The sequence below is a fragment of the Pan paniscus genome, chromosome 5, assembly GCF_029289425.2.
Source record: "Pan paniscus chromosome 5, NHGRI_mPanPan1-v2.0_pri, whole genome shotgun sequence".
Classification (NCBI taxonomy): Eukaryota; Metazoa; Chordata; class Mammalia; order Primates; family Hominidae; genus Pan; species Pan paniscus.
Window position 1 is genome coordinate 118,015,145 of NC_073254.2, and position 22,713 is coordinate 118,037,857.

The 22,713-nt window shown below is 36.5% G+C and overlaps 1 long non-coding RNA gene across 13 annotated transcripts in view; it reads left to right on the forward strand.

Moving 5' to 3' along the window:
• The window catches only part of LOC100992117 (uncharacterized), an 843,804-nt gene that overhangs the window by 347,132 nt on the left and 473,959 nt on the right, over positions 1-22,713 (forward strand). For all 13 annotated transcript variants that reach the window (XR_010112484.1, XR_010112483.1, XR_010112490.1 and 10 more), the window contains 2 exons: positions 11,081-11,141; positions 14,203-14,347. This is a non-coding gene — a long non-coding RNA (uncharacterized LOC100992117). The remainder of the gene's footprint in view (positions 1-11,080; positions 11,142-14,202; positions 14,348-22,713) is intronic.

Below are 22,713 nucleotides of genomic sequence, written 5' to 3' on the forward strand. Positions count from 1 at the left end.
GCCCACTTGGCCAGCAGGCTGTGCTCGGCTTGTGCTACTGGCCGGATCTCAGGCCCGCCGAGGACACCCAGGCGTGCCGGCTACTGTGGCTGATTGGGCAGCTTCAGGCTCTGGCATAGGAGCTGGCTACATGCAAGGCTGCAGCTGGACCAGAATATACAGGTCTCAGTGAAGAGGGGACCCAAAGTGGGTAGCCCTACCCAAAGCTGGGTAGTCCCAACCTGTGACCATCTGAGGTTTTTATGGGCTCTGAATGGAGGAGTGCATGCCTGTTGGTCCATGGGCCTGGAAAAAGCACCACTCAATTGGCTAAAAGGCATTGAGGAAGTTCTCACTCCAGTCGGGGACTTTACCTGAAACCTGCAGCTTGGTTTTCAGGCTTTAATTTGTCGGGTCTGGGGACCCACCCCTGTCTGCCTAGGAATTTGTCTGCCTCCTGCCGTTATCAATTTGTTTAATGAATGATACTCAGAAAATGAAAGATGTGTATTTGGATAGCATCTTGTTTGGGACATGCTTTCTCCTTAAACCATTCTTCTGAGAGATTCTGCAGCCTAATGGTCAAAGAGCACATTTTCAGGAAGCAGACCTTTATTAACTGTTTTACAACTCAGTTTCCTCAACTCTAACATCAGCTGTGACGACTGGTATTTATAAAGAAATCCCTTTGGATCATGATATGAAATCATATTTGTAAAGTGTTTGAAACAGTGTATGACATGCAATGAGCACTTAATGGATGCTAATTATCATTGACAGCAATAATATGGTAATACTGTAGTTGGTAAGAAATCACTGGTAAAACACTGAATTGTCCTGTGTCTTGGGCCTAGAAAGATTAAACTCTTAGGTATTGATTTATTCAACAAATATTTATTATGCATGAGACACTGTATTTCATGTTGGGGTATAAATAACTGAGATATAATTTGATTGTTTTAAAAGAGACATGTAAAATATACTCCAGGAGCATTGAGCAGGGATTAATTAATTCTGTATAGAAGAGTCACAGATGACTTCACAGAGGGGAAAGACACTGGAATTTTGTCTCTAGAGATATGCAGAGGTTGGCTAGGGAAAGAACGAGAAGATAAAAAGAGACATTCCTGGCAGAAGGCACAATGTGAGCAAGAGATTAAGGCATGAAAGTACCTGATGTATTAAGGAAGTAATGGATATATAGCTTTTCCTAACTGGATGGCAGAGTATACAGGAGGAATGGGAAGCAATGAGTCTGAAAAGTCAGTTGAAGATGTTAAAAGAACTCTTAATGTCTTGCCAAAGAGTTTATGCTTATGCTGAATACATTAGTGAGCTAATTCAGAGTCCCATGTGTATCATTCTGCTGCTGTCATTCATAAACTTATTTGTTCATTCAACAGATGTTTATTAAATAGTTACTAAATGCTAGTCCCATTCTAGGCACTGGGAATAGAGCAGTAAGTAAAAGATAAAATGCCTTGTCCTCATAAACCTTACATTTTAGTTGCAGACAATAAGCAAATAAACAATTATAGATGATAATACATGCTAATATGAAAAATAAATTGGGAGCAGAGATAGGGAATGTTGAAAGGAAAGCTGCAGTTTCAGATATGATGGCCAAGGAGGGCATTGGTTAAAAGGTAACATGTGAGCCAAATTTGAAAGAGGAAGGAATATCATGTGGCTATTTGGTAGGAATGGCAAGTGCAAAAACCCCAAGACAGGAGTGTGCTTGCTATAGTCGAAGAAAAGCAAGGCAGCCAGTATAGCTGGGGCAGAGTAAGCAATGGGAGGAAGATATAAAAAGTAAAGCAGAAAGAGGAGTGGGGTTGGAAATAAAGATCATAATGGACTTTGTGGATTTGATTTCAGTCTGACAAATAATTTCATGATCTGACTTCTATTTAAAAGGTCACTCTGACTGTAGAGAGTAAGTGGTTTGTAGGAGAGGTAAAGGTCCAGAATGAGGCAGGATGGTTTGGACACTGCTGAAAACATCAGGCAAGAAGCGACAATTGCTTGAAGCAGAATAGTAGTGGTTAGAAGAAGTGGCAAGAGGAAATGTTCTAGAAGGATTTCAGAGTATGAGCCAATGGAATATCCTGATGGGTTCTCTTAAGTGTGAGGTATTTGTTAGAGAAATTATGAATGTTGGCTATCAGGTTTTCAGCCCCTTTGATGTTACTTCTTCTGCCCTTGCTACTGTCTTTCCTGCAGGACTCTGGACTTCAGCTTATTTTAAGTTTCTACCACCAGCCTCTTCTAGTCCTGTTCACTCAAGATTACTTCATGGAAGGACATGAGCTTCCTGGCTCCCCTCTATTCACAGCCTTAAACTTGAGTGTTTGACTGCTAATCAGTATTTGGAAACACGCTATGTATAATATAAATCGAAACAGATAAGTTATAAAGTTTACGCATCCCAGTAATACTCGGTAAATTATACTTCATTTCTTCTGAGAAAGTAGATGAAGACTTATTAGGACTTCTGTACTTTTTTCCCTTGAAATAGTGTTCTCCTGTTTCTATTGGTGAAAGTCATATAACCTATCTCAATTAGATAGGTTTTTCTCTCCTGATGGGATGCAATTCTGACAGAATAATAGTTTCAATTCTATTTACTAAGGGGCATGTTCATTTCTGTGGACGTCAACTGGGTAACTAACACACAAGGGCAAGTCCAAGTTTTATGGCTTCTGAAGCTTATACAATTTTGAGAGGACCCTTTAAGGAAACGACTTCACAGATTACACAGACAAGATTATTAGAGCTCCTTTCAGAACTTTGGAAGATATCTGTCACAAGTGAGGACCTAAAGCTTACATTTCAATAGCCACACACTCTTACCTCAGGGCCCTTGCACTGCTATTCTTACCAGATATCCACATGTTATTCTTTCCTCCTTCAAGTTTGGTTTATATGTCGCCTTTTAACCAATGCCTTCTTTGGCTATTATATCAAATATTGCTGCTTTCCCTTCAAAGTTAACTGTCTCTGGTGATAGCCTTTCACTTATTCCCCACTTCACCCAGTAATAATCTTGTCTGGGCACTTCTTCGGAATATCTGCAAGCTTTAGGGCAGGAGAGTACTCTGATCTGATCTGATTGATGACTTGGAAAGAAAACTGACATGTAGTGTGAGGCTGTTTTGGGACCAGAGGCTGTAAATCAGGGTGATTCTTTAGAATTGCCTCCCTATCATTCTCCCATTTTAAACAAGCATCTCTTAACATGGAATTTCTTATGAAGCATTATCTTTCCACGCAAGGAAAACTATTTCTAGTTACTCTCTTCAAATGAAAAATTGATATACTCTTTTCAATTTAGGCATGCTTTCTAATGCTTAAGGTTTCCAGTCTTTACACTTATTAAATGGACATATATGTAGTAAATATCCATGAATCAAACCACTATATGAGAAATTATATTTTATTTTTAGTGGAATCTTTATCTCTCTTTCACCTCCTGCCTTGTCCTTCCCTTCTCCTCCCTCCCTCCCTTCCTCACTCCCTCCCTCCCTTCCTCACTCCCTCCCTCCCTTCCTTCCTTCCTTCTGCCTTGCTGTTTTGTAGCAAACAGTTACAGATTCTACAACACAGGACAACATATAGGAGCAAATTAGTAGCTCTAAAAACCAAGTAAGGTCTTGCCTCCTATGAAACAATGACTCTTGAGGGTGTGTGAACTTTTGTGGTTTCCATCAAGAAATGATGCTGAGACTCTTCATCTGTATGCACCACTGAAAAATATTTTTACTATTGATTTTCCTCCAGCATTGATCTACCACCCGATGCCATCAATAATGAGGTTTGTCAGCTGATATCTTAGGCTGTCTGTATTTTTTTTTTTTTCTGGTGGAAGAGGAGCTAGTAGTAAAGCAGGAAGAAAGGTTGATAACATGAACTTGGGAATTTGCAACCAACCCATCAACTTCACTGAGTCACTACTCCCAGCCCTTCTTCCTCTCCCATTTTATTTCTCTTATCACTTTATTACTTGATAGGAAGTCTTCCATCGGATTGGACTCCTGAGTATTGTTATTTTTCAGTTTGGTATGCAATGGAATGCAAATTAAATGAGACAATTATCTGTGGCAAAGTGTTTTCTTGATGCTGGAAGAATGCTTTTTCTTTTGCTTCTCTTAAAAAATCTGAAGGCATCTAAAAAGCTGATTCAACTAAATACTTCGTGAGAAACCAATTCTGTAAACTATGCCACTTTCATTTATTGAAGTTAGCCCATGTTTGGGCCTGAAGGGAGAATTTTCTGAAACACATGTCTATTTCACTGTGGCAGAATGCTTCCTTTTACAAAGCAATAATATGGGGAAAAAGTAGAAAGTAGATAGTCAGCATTCCCCTATCCCTTGTAAAATAAAATGAAAATGCAGATACCCTTCTGTCAAGGTCCTGATCTTGGATAAAATTATATGCCAAAATTTGGCAAAGCATGTTTTGGGAGATACATATTCATTATTATGCATGAACTTAACTAAGTATTGATTATTCTAAGTGGTACAGATGGAAACAGCCATTTCTCTGGATTCAGGATATTGAATTATGAGAGGTGAGGGGAAAAATTCTCACTGACAGGTCAAGATAAAATTATTTAGAAACAAGATAGGAAAGCACATAATATTATGTATGATATATCTGATTGTTTTTGCCTCCATACATTTTTAAATATTTCTAATCATAATAGATGACTTTTATTAAAAACATAGGTTAGACATAAAGAATTTCTAGTATTTTACCCTTTTATTAGAAATGAATATAGCCACCTATTTAAATTAATTATATGTATTAATATCAAAGGATTTTTCAACATGTTCATCCTATTTTTCAATGAGTTATAAATATAGCAACTGAACATTTGTTTGAACTTTGTGTGTCTATAAAACACAAGTAAGTTTATATGTAGTATACATTTGCAGTACCCTGTGTGAAAGATAAGCCCTGGAGTTGGCCAGCACATAAACTGGACAGTTACATCCTGACGTTCTGATATACTTGGAAGCAGGATTGGTGAGTCATAGGATACACAAATATTTCATTACAGACTGGTAGATTGCTCTATAAATCAGCATTTGCTCTCCTACTAGCACTTATCCTACTCTCTAGTTTTTGCCAGCATTCAATGTTATCTTTCTGGTTCTTGCCATTCGTGTAAGCCTGCGCTATATGGTCCTCTCTTATCTGAAGTTACTCATGCAAGAGCCTAACCACCTTTTATCTCCTGCAGTATTTCTCACAGTTTTCTCATTGGGTTCCAGATGTACCACCTTTCCTGTATCTCCTGAGATATCTACTGGGTTGGGTTTAGAGAATGAAAACTGAGCTAATGAGCTGATGCCAGATCACGAATGTTTTGAAAACATGCATTGTCCTGAGTATGTGTGTGTGTGCGCGTCTGTGTGTATATCTTAATTTTATTCTAGCTGTGTTTTCACCTCCGCTTCAGTTCTATTTCAGTTTGAGTCACCTGTTCTAAGTGTTCTGAATATATTCCCCCTTTTGCTGGGCCCCCTTAGATGTGTTCTTTCTTTTATCTAGGTATTGGGCCTCAGGTTCAACTTCTGGGATGCAAGAAGCAACAGCAATCCCATAAGTATGAGAGGCCCAGGAGCCAAGTGGTTTACTAAGTAGTCATCTCTTCTCAAGAAAACAGGCAAGAGCTTCTGTACTCCCTACATCTGGAAAGACTATGAGTCTCCCAGCCTCAACTGCAGCAAATATTTTGTTTACCTGGCCAACACCCTTCAGCTGTAGGGGGGCCAGTTTGATCAGCTAGGTGGTCCTTGCAGGAATGCTTATGGAGGGTACCATACCCAGTCTCTCACGGTTCACAGAATGCCTAAGGCCAAATGGCAGTCAGGAAGAAAGAACATTTAAGACAGAAAGAAGATGCAATAGAGCCAAATGCTGCAAGAATTGCTTAAAAAAGCAATCGGAAAACTGAAAGAAAAAAATCCTTGCATTTTGGATGTAATTTATGGCTTTTTCCCATAGTGATGTCATAAAATTTCAGAGAAAAAGCAAGGAATGAGAGTAAGGATATAGAAACTACTACTGTAATATGGACTCTTTTTAATGGAATTTCTGATAAAAATGATATGCAGGTATAAAAAAGTCAGATAAGTAGATGTAGACACAGGGTCAGGTGTCAAGGGATGTTTTAAATTTCGTTAATGGGCAATCTTGAATGTGTTTCAGTAGAGTATGAGGCAGGATCATCAGCTAAGAGAAATGAAAGTTCGCAATGGTGCAAGGGCAGTGATGTGCTGAAGCTTACAGGAGCTAATCGCTGAATTTTCAAGAATTTTGAGAGCTAGTTGTTAAACTTGGCTATGATTAAAATGTAAATTACATAAATTTATAGTTAAATTATATTAAAGTGAAGGTAATAAATACTCAAGAGTCATGGTTTCCTAATTATTTTACTACCTTTCACTGTTAATTATACTCTTGAGATTATTTATATCTATTATGTCTGAGAACAGATACCAGGTTGTATTTGGTGGAAAGGCCATATGAAGGTATGCTACTTACCACACGTTTCTTCCCCACTCTGCATCCAGTGATGTCACGTTAGTAGTTTGGAATCAGCCATGGTTGGAAGCATTTACAGTTTGAAAATCAGTAAATGCTACAAATTTGGGCTTTTTTGTTTGTGTTGTTTTCAAAGGGCTGTTGATTGAACATTTACTAGCACATCACTAGGTAAAGCTTTTGAGGGTGATCGTGAATATTTTGAGTGGCCACTCAGGAATAGGAGATCACTGTTCTGACAGTTGGCCACTGACTGATAATGGAAGGTCAATGCCACTTGGACCAGGCTGAAGTTAGTAAATACGATTGTCAAAGTAATGTATCGCACAGGCAAGCCAGGTGTGAAAATAGCAAAAGTTTTGGGTTGATTGAATCCTCTGTGTGCAGAGTCTGGGGTGGAAGAATAGAAGTAATTGAACTGTAACACCTTGAAGTCTCAGCCAGTTATACAGAGTAGTGGGTTCAAGAGGAAGCTAATGTATTGGGAGAAAGGGATGGTAGTCTGGAACTAGAAACTTTAATGAGGTGAAGCCCAGATGTAGCTGAAATGATCCAGAGGAAGAGTGAATATGATGCAGAATTGTAATCAGAGTGGGACTTTGGAATTTGAGATTTCAGATAGAGCCATTGCCAGACCCTGAGTGTGATGGTGATTATGAGTTTGCTCAAGTTTACCATAAGGGTAGATATGGTGGGATAAGAAGTTGTCAAGGGTCTTAAATTTGGATTGTTGGAAGAGTTGATCAAATGAGCCGAAGATACCAAGGATGATGGCAGGAGTTGGGGTAGTAAACTGAGGACAATGTAGGAGTTGGAGTGGAGAGCTTCACTGAGCTGGATCTAATCCCTCTGGAGGTTTTTTGTGTCTAAGAATATTTTTCAGCAAGAATGTCTTGTATGGCATTACATAAGTAGGGCTACTTTATCAGCCACTATCACTCATAGGCAATAGCTGCTCTGGGTATAGACAGTATATTGGAATTTTACTGTAAAAATATTTTTAATGTTTTACAAAGTATAATTTGCTTAACACTCTCTATAATTTCTGATAAAACTGATATACTGTTGTGTTTATGGGTTGAGGACAGTGGCAGGATATCTTGCCTAAAGCATTATTTACTTTTTCTAACTCACTTGTTCCCTACTGCTTCAGGCCACTGCAGAGATTTTTTTCTTTTTCTCTTTTGCATGTTCATAAACAACTAAGGCAATACCTTATTTATTTTTCTCTGTTGAATTATTAAGTGTTTTCAAGTTGTTGGTACTGCAGCATATTTTCCAGAATTTATTTTAGTATTTATTATTGCTCACTTCTTTTACTATTCCCTCTAGATGCCATTTCCCTCTTCCACCTTTAGTAAGGGCATCATATTGGACTCTGTAAAGCATTAGTTCTCAGTTTTGCCTTTCATTTTTGCAACAAAGAGCATATATAAAAATCATTTTGTCCTTTAGTATTGCATCTGCTTATAGCAGTTTTAGCCGTTATTTTTCTTCCAAGGTTTTGAAAGTAGGCACTTAGCTCATATTTCTTAATGATGTGCTCTTCAAAATGTGGGTGACATCATTGAACACATGTAATTGTAATAATACATTTCCAAAACCTTGCTGTCTGAATCTCTTGCTTGGTGCTACTCAGGGGAGATCAAAATTCAGCTGATAACAACAGGTTATTCTCCTTCTACATTTTTTCATTCATTATCAATATAGCCATGGTTTTAACAGGAGTCAATGGCTTACCACACAGGATTGATCTGGAACCCTTTGATAGGTCAGTGGATGGATTAGGGATATCTATTCTTCAAATCTCATTAACAAAGAGTGTTTCTTACATTGGACTATGCAAAGATGGAGGAGAAAGGCATCCTTGAGGGAATGTGTGAGGTGTGTATGTGTGTGTGTGTGAATGTATGTATGAATTAGCAAGACAATCATTTACACACACACAAACACACAAAAACTCAGTGTCTCCAATCAAATTTCATTTTATTCTCTACCTGAAGATAAACATTTAAAATCGGTTGTTTAATCTCATATTTTTATGCAGGTTAGTTTAGTCTTTTATCACTGGTATCTGAAAATGGTGGAGATTTTGATAAGCCATAAGGGGAAGAAGAAAGTAGTAATTTTAAAGTCCAGGCCAAGTCTGGCTGAGTACTTTGTGAAACTTGGGTATCAATAACTAAAGTACTTGAGGGGTGGAGAATGTGCTTCCATAATTATGGGAGGTTGTTTATATAGTGAAAGGAATCAGATTTGGTGTCCCACAGTCATGATTTTCAACTTTGTTCTGTGGTCTTTGGGAGCAATTTAACATTTCTGAATCTCAGATAGGATCTATAATTTGAGGATAATATCATATTAACTGTTTTGGATATGATTATATGAGACAGTTTATTTAAAAATCTGACACTGTACCTAGTATAGAGTAAGTCTTCAACAAATATGGGTTCCCATGTCTCTAACCCTAGATAATTTATTTTACAATCATCTATCAAGGTGCTAAAAAGTTACAGTATCTATATATGCAATTTCTAAAATTTGAATTTGGTTTTCAATATACTACCTAACTAAAAAGTCTTGAAACTTGAAATAAGTGGTTATTATTTATATTTCAGATTTCTTAAAAGCACATGTGAGATTTAAGAAATGCCCACGTAGAAAACAATAAACTATTAGTGGAAAAGGAAATTTACATAAATATCAGTCTTCTAATATTCTAGGGGTAATCACCATCATAGCTGAATCGGTAATGCATTTCTATATGAAGGATTTGCTGCTTTATTCTTACCTCTAGGAAAAATATTCTGTTATCTCCACCAGATGATTAAACTATAGGTTTTTATTTTTTGAATCTTAGATTTTTGAAGTTATAAAGTGTCTTACAGCCTTGAGATTACCACTTTTAAACTTAATAACTTTAAAACCTGAAACTATTATTGATCACACTAAATATCTTACTTTCTACTCTTGCATTGTTCTCTGCTAAATTAAAATCTTAATGGGGCATAATAAAATATTTCTTCCTCTTATTTCAAAGACCTGCTAAGATATCATGTCCTGTTGGTCAGTGTATTTAATGTTACTATGCATGATTTATTATACATGTTATATTTTCTCTTATGGCTTTTCTTTCCATTAAGTAATAATTTGATATTAAAAGTTGTTATCAAAGTTTATATATAAATTGTGACACTAAGACTTTTTGAGAAATAGGGAAAATGAGTTTATTAACTTTTCAGTTAAAGTAAATCTTAATGAAAACTTTTGTGTTTCATGTTATTTTTATTCAAAAAATAAAAATGAATCATATTTTATAGGAAAATTGACTGTGTTCTCTATATAACTGGCCATTAGAAACTAGACCTATTTGTTTTCATTTAAATGTCTTGCACTGATAATTACAAAATAACATAAATTCTTTGTTTTTTTTGTTTGTTTGTTTGTTTCTGAGATGGAGTCTGGGAGTCTCGCTCTGTCGCCCAGGCTGGAGTGCAGTGGTGCGATCTCGGCTCACTGCAAGCTCCACCTACCGGGTTCACGCCATTCTCCTGCCTCAGCCTCCCCAGTAGCTGGGACTACAGGCGCCCGCCACCACGCCCGGCTAATTTTTTGTATTTTTAGTAGAGACGGGGTTTCACTGTGTTAGCCAGGATGGTCTCAATCTCCTGACCTCGTGATCCACCCGCCTCAGCCTCCCAAAGTGCTGGGATTACAGGCATGAGCCACCGCACCAGGCCAATTCTTTGTGGTTTTATTTAAAGTATACAGTATAAATTCCTGCACTATTAAGATTACCTGTGTTTTAAATAGGGATGTGGGCCAGGCGCGATGGCTCAAACCTATAATCCCAGCACTTTGGGAGGCCAAGGCGGGCGGATCACCTGAGGTTAGGAGTTTGACACCAGCCTGCCCAACATGGTGAAACCCTGTCTCTACTAAAGATACAAAAATTAGTCGGGCGTAGTGGCGAGCGCCAGTAATCCTAGTTACTCCGGAGGCTGAGGCAGGATAATCGCGAAGAGGTTGCAGTAAACGACAGTAAACCGAGATTGCGCCACTGCACTCCAGCCTGGGCAGCAGCGAGTGAGACTCCGTCTACAAAAAAAAAAATAAGATGTGTTCACAAATGCTAATTTTTAAATAGAAAAAAAAATTGCTGATTTTCCCCAAATAAAAACAACAATAAAAAGCAACTGGCTAAAATTACTTTTAAAAATGTGAAGGAATCACATTATACCTTTGCTTAAATGTTATTAGTTTATGTTTGTGGTGTTTTAGGAAGTCTAAGCTTCTTTAACAGAAAACAGTCTTTTACAAAAGTATCTAATCCTATTCTAGTGTTGGTTGCTAGGAGAACATTTGATGCAAATTAATCAGTAAACATCTAGCAGCCAGCTACCTGAGGAGAAGGGAAGTGGGAGAGACTTAGAAGCTGGCCAGCAGGGAAACTGCTGATGGGAAAATGACTGTCAAGGGTTTTTTACACATACCAGCGGCATCACACTGGGATTCAATTTTTTTTTTCTCTCTATCATTCCTGTAGGTAAGGAGGAGAAAAGAAAGAAGGAAAAATTGGAAAGATAAATGGGGTCTTTCCAGTGAAGGTGAGCTTGATTTTTGTCTGTTGAACTTTGGCAAGACAGCAAGGGTTGGATTAATTAATGATTAATAACAAGTAAAAATTAGTGAGAATGGAGCAGGGTACCTAATACTACCTAGATATTTGTATTTAAATTTTGTTATGCATCATATATCCTATTTGAAAATAATGTTTTCATAATCAACCAAAACAACAAAACAGTTTAGGTGTGAGCAACAGTCTTCCTTGCCCTAAAATGTCATCTAGGAGTAGATTCTAAGATGTTGTAGGAAGACTTAAGGATACATTCCTGGCCATTTTAAAATTAAAATTATGCTTCAAATGTCAATAAAATGAGAATATAATTGCTTTTGTAAATTTTAGTGGAATTTTGGGGTACACAAAAAAGGATTTAGGTCATTGGTCTCACATCTATGGAAGCGAAGTGTCAGTCCTGGTAGAGCCGGAGAACTTTGCAGAACAGGAAACAGTTATGTTGGTTTGCTGGACCTGGGGTCTTCCTTAATTCCTAATTTAAGTCCTTTCAAACAGTTTTTTTTTTTTTTTTTAACTAGTGCGGAAAATTAAAAGGTGGAATTCAGTTTATAGAATATTACTTTGTAATGAATTTAGGAGGACACAAATACTTTATGTTTAGACATAAATACAGTTGTCTCTTCAGATCTGTGTGCAATGTGTCCATGGATTCAACCAACCCTGAATCAAAAATATTTGGGAAAAAAAAAGAATAACTGCATCTGTACTGAACATATACAGACTTTTTTCTTGTTATTATTCCTTAAACAATACAGCATTACTATTTACATAGCATTTATATTGCATTAGGTATCATAAGTAATCTAGAGATGATTCAAAGGAACAGAAAGATCTGCATAGGTTACATGCAAATCTGATACCATTTTAGATAAAGGACTTGAGTATCCGAGGATTTTTGTATCCACAAGGGTTTCTGGAACCAATCTCCCACAAATACCGATAGATGACAATGTCTATGAAAATACATAAACACAGAAATATCCTATAAATTACAAGAGAAATAAAAGAATAAAAATGGTTTTTAATTGTACAAAAACCCATTTAAATGTTTTTTAAAAAGAGGACAAAATTTGGTGTGGTTAGGGAGTTTATTATTTTTGTGTTGAAAATAAATGTTTTTAACTTTCCTTTAATAAGGAAGTTAGGTTTATTTATATAGCTTATCTTTTAAGTGGGTTTACTTACTCATATTTCAGTTGCAAAATGTATTTCAATTTTAATTCAAAGTGAAAAGTAATGAGTTCTCTTAAGAATTCTGCCATATGTGATGTTTGATCTAAGTCCTAAGATATTGACTAAAGATTACTTATTTTCTTTATTTTTGTATAAAATGGTAATTTCTTCAATAAGTTTAATTTTATGCTGTATTTAAAAATTAACTGGCAATAACTTATGTAAAATATAGTCTCATTTCCTTTCAGTATTTTTTAAGTAAGGCTCAGGAGAAATAAATAAATCTACTAATATGTAGACCACAGAACTATATAACCAATATGGGTGCTAGGGGCTAAGAAGCTCAAAGTGAGATATTAGGCCCCTGACCTCAAGGAGATTACCATTTGGCTTTACAGTTAAAATTAAAACAAACACATGAAACAGTTAGTGAAAATGTTACCTTTTTGGTACAGAGCATGCTTTAGAGGAGTTTGGAAACAAGAGTGTTTGGAAGCTTCTATAGAAACCACTCTATTGAGGGGAGGAACTGAATGGTTGCTGAAAAATGAGGAGACATTGTAAACAGCTGTGTTGCCTTAAAGTTATAATATGTTTTATAATTCAGTATTAAGGAAGCAACTGATACCAACTAATTTGCCTTTGGATGTTGCAAATGATATTCAGCTTATCCATTTCACCATGGTATGTTAACACAGAAAATATTCACACATAGATAGCTCTACATAAGAAAAATTAACTAGATAATGATTCTATATGGTTAATAATAATATAATTATTATATATTAAAATATATTAATTTTATATGTAGCAAGGTCTAGAGTTGTGAAAATGCTATCTGTAAAGACACAGTTTGTAATAAAAGATAATTTAATTAAGGGGTTTTAAAATCACCCTCTATTAAGTTGCTGTTTACCTAAATTGATTATTTTCTTCAAAATAAACAATGCTATATTATTTTCAGACAGCTGTATGAAAAGTTACAGAGAATGGAAAAAGCATAACATCTAAGCAAAAAATAAAACAGAAATATTGAACTAAATTATTCAATATCAATATATTAATTTCCTGAATATACAATGGATCTGCACATACAATACAAGTGGACTATTGCTTTTACCTCTTCTTTTTCTAAGGAAAATGTAGACCACTTTGGTGCACTAAATTGTCTTATATTTAATCATATGGCCCATATTGAGTAGTTATAATTTGGCTATAATAATAAATTATTATATAAAAATTGCCCATTTAAATGTTTATAATAACCATATAAAGCTCATCTTTACTTTAGTGCAGACTTCTCTCCCATATGCTGGTTTACCTCATAGGCATTGACAAATCTTTTTAAACCTGAACTCCCCTGTGAGAGCTTTTTAAACCTGAACACACTGTGAGACCACAGTGTGTCTCACAGTGGTCAGTAAGATCACATTTTATCCAGGTTTTCAAGACAGACTCTCGGGCATCAGGTTTAACTATCATCTCCAAGGCATTTGATATCCAACTTCTATTGCATATATTCTTTGTGCTCTTCCTATCAAGACTGTGATGGTTAATTTTATGTGTCAACTTGATTGAGCCATGAGGCAGACTGACATTTGGTCAAACATTATTCTGAGTGTGTCTGTGAGAGTGTTTCTGGATGAGATTAACATCTGAGTTGGTAGACTGAGTAAAAGAGATTGTCCTCCCTAATGTGGGCAGGTCGATTCAATCACCAGGAAACCTGAACAGAACAAAATAGCTTGCCCACCCTCAAGTAACTTGGAATTCCTCCTGCCTTTCTTAGCTGTGACATTGTTCTTTTACCTGCATTTAGACTTGAATGGAAGCATCCATTCATCCTGTGTTTTTAGCCTCCAGGCCTCCAGACTGGAACTTACACCACTGATTCTTCTGAATCTCAGGCCTTTGGACTTGGACTGGAACTAAACCATCAGCTCTTCTTGTTCTACCACTTGCAGACTGTATGTCTTGGGACATGCCAGCCTCTGTAATCACGTGAGCCAATTCCTTTTAATAAATATCTTTATATATGCATCCTATTGGTTCTATTTCTCTGGATAAATCTAATACAAAATCTTTGGCAATTCTGGATTTTGTAATAATCTCTTAATTGCTCTCTAGTTTTATGCCCTTCCCATGCATCCTCTACACACCTGTAACAGTTATATCTCTTGAATGCAAAACTCTTTAGGTCTTTCCCTTGCTTAAAATTCCTCCTTGGCACCTCATCCATTTTAGGATAAAACACAACTGCTAACTTATCAAACAAAGTACCTTAATGATTTAGACCAAACTTGTTGGCCCTAGGTTTTTCCTTCCTTCTAGCAAAACTGAAAAAGTTCTAGTTTCCTGAACCAAGCTTCCTTGAGGCCCCGTATATTTGCACTACTCACTTTACCTATAAGGTTATTTCTCCTATTCTCCCATTGTCCACTTGTCTAACCCCTATTCTTCCTTAACACTTGGTTTGTGTTTTATTTTGACCTAGAAGCCACCGTTTAGTTTCTTCTTCTTCCTTCTTTTAAATTTCCTCTTACAGTATGGTTGTAACAGTTGATTTTTCACATCTATATTTCAAACAAAATGATAAAATCCCTGAGGAGGGGAATCATATAAAATAATTTTACTAAGTGCTTAGCAGAGGGCATATAGTAGGTATTCACTAAAGCTCTGCTGAATACGTGAATAAATGAACCTTATTAATATCAATTAAATTTACTTTAAAAAACATGGTTTCATATTTAAAACATTAAAAGTTTATTTCAGAAATTTATTTAATTATGAATTATTAACTTCTATTTTTAATATTCTTTATTTATCCTGCTAGATCAACCCTACTCTGTGCCTCCAGAGACTGACATTTTTTAATTTAATTAAGAGGACCTCTTGCCCTCTGGACTGAGATGGATTTCAACCAATAGGTATAGACAAAAGATTAGAAAGTAGAAGTTGAGGGAGGTTGGGGTTTTATTCCCATAGCACCTTCCCTGCCAAGCCATGGGCTGGCAGTAGACACAATCCTCTTTTAGGCTATCTGTTACTCCCTGGGTTCTAATACTTGCTTCCTCCCTTTGCCCATCAGTCCTGGTGTGGCAACAACTCCGCACTATTATCCTGGGAAGACTTTCTTTCTTTCTTTCTTTTTTGAGATGGAGTTTCGCTCTTGTGCCCAGGCCGGAGTGCAATGGCACAGTCTCAGCTCACTGCAACCTCCGCCTCCTGGGTTCCAGTGATTCTTCTGCCTCAGCCTCCGGAGTAGCTGGGATTACAGGCAGCCGCCACCACGCCCGGCTAATTTTTTTTTTTTTTTTGTATTTTAGTAAAGACAGGGTTTCACCATGTTGGCCAGGCTGGTCTTGAATTACTGACCTCAGGTGATCCACCCTCCTCAGCCTCCCAAAGTGCTGAGATGACAGGCATCAACCACCGCGCCCAGCCGACTTTACTTTCTATTGCTAGTTTCATTTAAGTGGTCCACACTTTGGTAAAAATCACTTCTTAAGTTTTCTCAAGTACCCTGTTGGACAATGACACCAGCCTCTTGCCAAGACTATGACTAATGCAATATAGAGTCTTCCCCCACAGTGTGACTTAATTTAATAATCCAACATGATACCCAGTAACTTTACCATTGAGGTCATATGTTGGGCTCATCAAACATATTAAATGTGTCAATAATTCTACAATAGGCCAAGCCATATAATCACAGGAAATCTAGTATCTTTTTAAGAGACTAAAAGCTTTAAAGTGCTTTTCATTTGAAAAGATGGTTTAAATTAATTATCTAATTTGATTATCTCACTTATAAATAGTTTACTGGACAAACAGTAGAAATGCTGAAAATATACAGTTTTAAAAAGCTCATTTCAATTTTGTTAAAAATTTTAAAAATAATTTAAATTAAAATGTGTTCTTACTACAAATAATCCAATGTTTTCATCAATGCTACTTAGGAATATAATATTACCCCAACTCAGTTGTCAGTAAAAATGACAATTACAGTGCTTGGTGCCTACATGATTCCCTGGTGGTACCTTAGGGAGCTGAGTGTCTCAAGGCAGCCAGTGCATCTTGTAGCACCACTGGATGTGCTCCACTCACACTCTTTTGCCCAATGTAAAATTAAATGTAAAACAGAAAAATGACATTCCCTTTAGTGTTAGAAGCAGTATGTATAAGCCTACGTAGTGCAAAAAGTGTTTTCAGATGTGTTCTGTAGATACTGCATTTCAGTCTCTGCCACGTGGGAGTGCTTCTAGAGCTTTTCATTGTCTTTTCCAGAAGGAAAGCACTAAATGCCACCTTTTTTTCTGCACAGTTGTTATGCTTCTCAGTGTCTAATTCCCAGGAAACTGCAGAAACAGTAGCAGTATCTGTCCCATGATATAGTTTGGTGGGACAGAATTTATTCTGCCCTTTTGCCATTTTGATAACAGATATAAATATAATATATATGCAGGATTTTAAAAGGGTGTAGGAGATGGATACATTTTTATGATTTGTCTCTATTGACAATGAAGAAATTTTGTTTCTCAGAAATTCATGCAAACTACTGCAGTCTTGAAAGTTCTCAGATTCTAGAGGTCAAATTATCTTATACATTTTAGGTAAAAGGGCTGATTAGGTTGCCCCTGAGAGCTACTATTCCTGAAAGCAACATTTAGAAGGTTTAAAATTCAAGATGCTTCTTGCAGAAACAACTGAGTTTTCTGAGAGCTTCTTCAGCCTCATGTTATGCAGGTAGAGTGCACTTGAGGAATACCCCTGAACAGATTCTTTCATAGTGGTTTTTTTTGTTTTTTGTTTTTTTTTAAATACAGTGCCTGTATATATCTGGTAGGATACTCAAAAGACACTCCTTTTAAGTATGTCATTTAAATTTGATAAAACTACACAAAGAGATTGGTCTCAGGACTGTATTGATGTACATAGCACTTTTGTTATATAACTAGTACTATGTCCATATTAAAGTAATAGAACAGAGATGGCAGAAACAGAAAGGGAATTTAATGCATAAGCTCTGTACCTTGTTAACTTCACGTATAAATTGAAACTCTGTAGTGTCCTGAAAAGTCTCAGATGCAAATTCAAGTTTAATAACTGAATTTTCCCCCAGGCCCTGTTAATTTCACAAGGAAAAATTGCGGAATACATTAGACAACTGTATACACACAGTGACAATTTTTACAAGTATATGAGCAATTCCATTCTTATTGTAATTTAAACAACCTATTAATTAGCTAATTAAAGTATATTATTGACAATGGATTCTATCTCCTGTAATCAGACTCAAACTGGAAGTGTCTCAAGGGAGAGTGAGGCATGGAGGAAGAATTCAAAGAGTGTTTCAGGTTAGTAACAGTCAGAGGTGATTTTTAAGTGTTTACTGCACCTCCTTCTAACACATACACACAAAGTACTTATCAGAATGGTTACCCATCTAGTCAGACTGGCTGCCAGCAAGTCTCAGTACATTTGGCTCATTATTGGTTCTGCTATCAATGGGTATCTCTTCCTCAAAAGAAAAACTTAAATAAATAGCATTTAAATATTATCAGAAGATAGGAAGGGAAAAGTTTATTTTCACATCAAATCATGCACAGTTCCTGGATGCTGACATCTACTCTTTATTACATCAGACATCCATTGGTAAAGGTTTCATCCAATGGGTCTATTCATCATCGTCCTTTGGTGAAAGTGTTTCTGTAATCCTCATTGTAGGCTGCTCTTAACAGACCTTTCATCGCCCTCTATGTTTGGCCCATCGATCGCCTAGTCTAGTACCATGCCATAGTCTATAAAACTCTTTAGAAATGATTTTTTTGACAAAGAGAAGTATGGGAATTTCACTCCAAATGTGGTTGGGTAATACAGTGCAAAGTCCTATAGCAATAAAAAGTCAGTTGGTTTCAGATTGTCTTACAGAATCTAACCTAGAGTAAGTGATTAGTTTGTTGAATGGAGGCATCATCTGTGGAAAACCAGAGTGTGCTAGACAGCCTTTGATTCTTTTCTAAGAGAAACTCACTATTTAAGATGTTTTCTTTAAGACTTCGTTGACTAGACTAGAAACACGTATGCCTCACTACTCAGGGCAAATTCTTTCTAGCCTAAGTGTCTTGCCACCTCTCCTTAGAAGTGGGTGGATTGCTCTTTCCAAATCTTTGCTTTTGATATAAGAAGCAATGGAGATAAGAAATCAAAAATAAACATTAGAAATATACCTAAATGTAAAACAAAAACTAAATACCCAAATAAGAGACAAAAGCTCCCTCAGCTATGAGATATGACTCTATTTTCTGGAGCTTACAAGAGAACTAGTTTCATTTAGCATTTCAGTATGTTTATTCACTTTTAAAAATTATGTCATCCTTGCAGAGAATTTGTGTGATAATGTCTGTTTTAACATCATGCAACCGATAGTTCACAGTTCACAAAATTTCTAGAATGGAGATCAGTAATTTTTGTCTGTAAAGAGCCAGGTAGAATATCTTTTGAGCATTGTGGGACAGAGAGTATTTGTGGCAACTACTGAGTATTGCCTTTGTAGTCTAAGAGTAGCCAATATGAAAAAGAATGACAATATGCAAAAGAATGGGTGTAGCTGTGTTCCAATAAACTATACTTTATAAACACAGACTGTAGGCCAGATTTATTTTGGACGTCATTGTTTGCAGACCCAGAATCTAGAATGTGACATGAAGTCTGGCCTTAGAGACAGAATTCACTATCCTTTGCCTGCTAAATTTCAGCCAGAAATAATGCTCCCTTTCTGGAATTCACTTCTCAAATGAATATATAAACAAAATTCAGTGATACAAAGTGATGTTGTTTTCTTACATTCCAACCTGACAGCTCCCATGGGTGGAAGGGGGAAAGGGAAATTTATTACTGTTTTAATATTTAGCTTCTTCATAATATTATATAAGAAACACATTTATGGTATAAAGTGGTGTGGTTAACTAGGAAGACAAGCATGTAATTGTCATACTGAAATGAACAGAAGTAGCTAGATATTTTTTATTTAGTAGTTACACCCATTAAGTAGATCAGTGGTGTAGGACAGATGCAGCATTGGATAGATCCCACTCCAGTAGAATAAAAGGGATTTTTTAAACTGTACATTACACAGTGTCACATTATATGAAGTTATTGCTACATCAGGTGACACAGAAGAAACTGATATTACATGACCTGATGCAAATTCAAATGGAAAATTTGGAGCATACAAATGGATTAAACACCCTTGAAAATCAGGTAGAGTACAATTCCAGAGGATTTCAGGTCATTCAGAAATGCTATTACCTCCCAGCTAAGAAATGTCGACTGTTTTGTTAGTGATCACACTGAAGCATGAAATTGGGGAGGAAGACTGTTAATGGGTCAGTTAAGGTAAGAATTCCGAAATATTATTTTAAGGTGGAATGTTGTGACAAATATGTGGCAAAATGTAAAATTACCTCTCAGAAAAATATGTCTTTATTTTCAGTCACTGTTTATAGTATGGAAAATGTATTTTGACTGGAAAATCCCACTTGAAAAGTTCTTACCCTAAAAAACTCACAGACCTTATCAGAGTAGGTCTATCACTGTCCTTACACACTACCACTTTCTTCTTGGAAAACAACTTATATACCATATAAAATGTATACTTTTTTTCTAAAAATAGCATTTTATAGTGCTTTAGAAAGAGGTTTTCTTTTTCCTTTATATTATAAAACTACTTATGAACATATAATAGAGAGATGAGTTAACAAATGTGTTAAAGCTGGAGTTTGCAAACACAAGTTAGCCAATAAAGGTTTCCTATCTGGTAAACTCTACTGATGAAATAAAAAGTCTTAACTGTAATAGATAGTTGCCAATCAGATGAATTAAACTTTAAAAAAATATAGGTTTTAAATACATAATGTCAGATTACTTAACTGAAACTACTTTCTTTAATTTCCTTTAAGAAAAGTATTGCTTGATTTTTCTCCTCTCTTCAGTTTTGTGTGTGTGTGCGTGTGTGTGTGTAAATCAAGGAATTATTATTCGATTTTTAAAATGAAGCCAATAATAATTGAAGATTTATTAGTTGGTGCATGTTATATTGATACGGGAATGCTGGCAAGGGAAGAGCATGGTTCCTTTAAATGATACGGAATGGGGGAAGGGAAGTACTGGAGAGAAAGGTGGGGGCCTGGCTAGGGCTCCACCCCCAGGGACCTAGGTGAGCACAGGCATTTCCTGCCCAAATGTATTTCCCAAGACCACCCGGATCTGCCACGCCCTCATCCGGGGCCTATAAAAACGCGAGACGCTGGTGTGCCGACACACAGGTGGCCATACCTCCAGAGAAGCACTTCAGCAGTGGAAGACTCAAGCGGCTGGTCCTCCAGAGGACCTCGAGAGGAGCATGTTGGCAGAAAAACACACCGACAGACATCTGCACGCCGGCAGGCCATTGATTGAGGGGACTAGGCGGAGTTTGGCCGGGGCAGTTGGAGGAGAGCCGGGGCCACCTGGCGGCCCAATTCCAGGGGAAAATCGTCTGCCTCTGGCTCCTCCATCAGCTGAGAGCTACTTCCACTCAATAAAACTTTGTACTCTTTCTCCAATCCCGCATGTGATCCGATTCTTCCGGTACACCAAGGCAAGAACCCGGGATACAGAAAGCCCTCTGTCCTTGCGACAAGGTAGAGGTTCTAATTGAGCGGACTTACACAAGACACCTATAGACGGCAAATTAAAAGAGCACCCTGTAACACACGCCCACTGGGGCTTCAGGAGCTGTAAACGTTCACCCCTAGACACTGCCGTGGAGTCAAGAGCCCCACAGCCTGCCCATCTGTATGCTCCCCTAGAAGTTTGAGCAGCGGGGCACTGAAGAAGCAAGCCACACCCACATCGCACGCCCTGCGAGGGGGATGACGGAACCTTTCCCGTTTCAGTATGACCATAGGTATTTAAATGGTTTTTAATCAAAGATATTTACTGTGGGAAATTAGAACCATCCAAATCTTTAAACGTAATGCATAGGAAATAGATGGTGAAAATATTGGTAGAAAGTTATAAAATCTTTACTACTAAAATTTAAATGATTTATTGTGAGAAATGCATTTAACAACAGATTACATGGCTGCTTTCTTCATTACTACATTTGTAGCACTTATTACCTGTGCTTTGTGTTATCAATAGTAAGTGGCCATACTTTTCACTTTGAGGGCACAGAGTGTTTTTTCACCTTTTTAATCCTAACTACTGCCCATTCATCTAAACACCAAAGTCTCTTGGCCAGTGTCCTTTCCGACGTCATAGATGCAAAATAAATGTATTTTTGAATGAGTGAATGTAGTAAAGGAGGCATACCTGTGTATAATGCTCTCTCCAGAGATGATACCATGAAATTACTTTCTAAGGAGTACTTTTAGGTCTTTAATCATCAAATTCATTAACCTGCTAAGTAACACTACTCTAAAATAATGTAATCAGTGAGCCAGTTTAGCATACTTTAAATTTGTGCATAAAAACAATTATGGAATATCCCCATTTTTAATTCTTAATATACTTAAATAATTGGTTCTTTAGTTTTCACATTTATGTATTTCTCAGCTTGTTTAATACCGTATTTTAAAAATTTTTCTGTGCTATAATTCTTACATAAATTTCTTTTAAAAGCACATTATTAACAATTGCTACGACTTTGAAATGCATTTTTTTGGAAATGGGTATCTGTTATTCAAAATAATAGTTGAAATATAGAGAGCCTTTATATTTCAAAATATTAACCTTTCACTGAATTGATTAAAAGCATATAATATGACTTTGAAGTATTTTGAAAACCTTGCTGCAGAAAATCAATTGAATTATTTTTTTGTTTGGTAATGTAAAACAGTTGCTTCAGTTTTCAAATACGAAGATTATTCTGTGCACTCTGCCAATGAATAGATTGAGTAGAAAACATAGGCTGTAGAGAGGAATCATTAATAAGAAAGAATCAAAAACAAAGGAAAGTAAGTGGGTTAATTATGGTAAATATGATTTAAGCATCTGTTTAGGCTATCAGGGAATACAAAAGGGAATTTGAGAGATATTAAAATTTAAACCCAAACTAACAAAATGCAAATAAGGACAGAATTTTTTTCACAGCATAATGAGCATTTATTAAATATTATTTTTATTTAAATGCAGAGAGATGGGCAGTAAGTAGCATTTACGTATTTTTTTCTTTTTCTTCTTTTTTTAAGATAAAATGAATTATCTTACCTAAACCCCTTATCGTGTCAGCTGCCACAATATCAAGCCACAAAAATGTGATCATAAAACCAAGGCACACAAGTTTAAAAACACAAGGTTGGAAAAAGTATTCAGGGCACAAC